The sequence below is a fragment of the Eurytemora carolleeae genome, unplaced genomic scaffold, assembly GCF_000591075.1.
Source record: "Eurytemora carolleeae unplaced genomic scaffold, Eaff_2.0 scaffold1660, whole genome shotgun sequence".
Lineage (NCBI taxonomy): Eukaryota > Metazoa > Arthropoda > Copepoda > Calanoida > Temoridae > Eurytemora > Eurytemora carolleeae.
Window position 1 is genome coordinate 29,593 of NW_019397548.1, and position 1,511 is coordinate 31,103.

Sequence of the window (1,511 nt, forward strand, 5' to 3'; positions counted from 1 at the left end):
AACTGCATAGTAAATTGTGATTGCTTATTTGTAATATCTCATGCTTTGTAGGTGAATAAAAATATGAATGAATGAATGATAAGTTGTTTGATACCAAAGATGATAAGAAATACTAAATGGCAGTAATATTATAGTAAAATTGATTTAAAACAAATATATATTTGTTTAACGAAATAAACTGCAAAAAGTCTTAAATAACTACTATAGTATCATGGAAACTATTCACCAACTGTCATGTTTCGTGGGACACCCTGTAAGATCTATATTACAAATGATAAGAAATAAAAATTTATTTACAAAAATGCAAAAAACAGTTCTTGGAAAAAAATAATATTAAAATAATGTTCTTTTAGATGCTTAACGCAGACAGATGGTCTTTGTGCAGTAGGAAGTAAGTTAAAGTAATAAAAAATAAACTTTTATTAAAATATTGTGTTTACCCCCTTGGAGCATGCATAAATAATTCTATGTAATATTCACCCCTTATTTCTTATTATATTTTTAAGTTTAATAATTGTTTAGATTTTATTGGACGACAGCGGAACAACTGCAATGTACGGCATTGCGCACAATGTTACACAAGCGATGATTGCGGCAGTTGTGAGACATGTACTAACAATCGATGCGACTACTACTGTAGTCGCAGTAATGGCGACTTTGAAAGCTTTTCAGATTTTACATAAACTCCACAATAGTTTTTGTTATGTCTCATATGTTGAGTTTTAAACTTTTCATGATTTACATCTTTCCTAAAAGTATGAGCAAGAAGCATGTACAGTTTGTTAGCAAAAGCAATTCAAAGTTAAAAATACCTTTGTTTCTATATCAAGCCCCGAATCGAACTATCTTTAGACTTGAACCCAAGTTGACCGATTGTTCAGGTCAAATCTTCCTTACTTTTTATTATTAAAGAAACATTACATTAAATCAAGTTAACACCAAGGAAAAAAATAATTGTCGTCAATGAATATTATAAATATAAATATAAATAAGACTGATAATTGTAATGGCATCAGTTCCATCAGAATATCCATGGGATATACAAAATGGTTACCTAACCCTAGGATCAACCGTGCTCCTTGACCTTGTCAGTCTGGCTGCATTCCTCTCTTCCCTGCTCCTTGCTGTGGAGTCGAATGAACTAACTACTAATCTCATGTTTCTCTTGTTCTTCCGTTTTTCCATGTTTCAATAAATCTTTGATTTTGCCTCAGTGCATCAAATATAAGGAATTAAAAAAAGCAGCATTTTGTGCTAAATCAAAAATACGACAATTTTTAAAAACATTTTATTTAAATATAAAAAAATTCTAATGCCTTGACATGAACTTCAGAGGACGCACAACTAGTTAAAAAATAACAGTAGGAGTGCACAACAATAAGTTTTAATTGGTTGTTCACTGGCTTAAAATAATCTAATGTTTCCTTTTTCAGAAAAAAATAATTTTATCTTTTTTCAATCTTATAGTTTTTATTATTTCTATATATCTTCTATATAATAAGACAAGACAT

At 29.5% G+C, this 1,511-nt stretch overlaps 1 long non-coding RNA gene across 1 annotated transcript; it reads left to right on the top strand.

Moving 5' to 3' along the window:
• The first annotated feature begins 277 nt into the window (after window positions 1–277).
• LOC111714844 (uncharacterized) lies at window positions 278–1,211 on the top strand. Its single transcript, XR_002768096.1, has 2 exons — window positions 278–391; window positions 523–1,211. It is a non-coding gene; the product is annotated as an uncharacterized LOC111714844 (long non-coding RNA).
• Window positions 1,212–1,511: the final 300 nt, after the last annotated feature.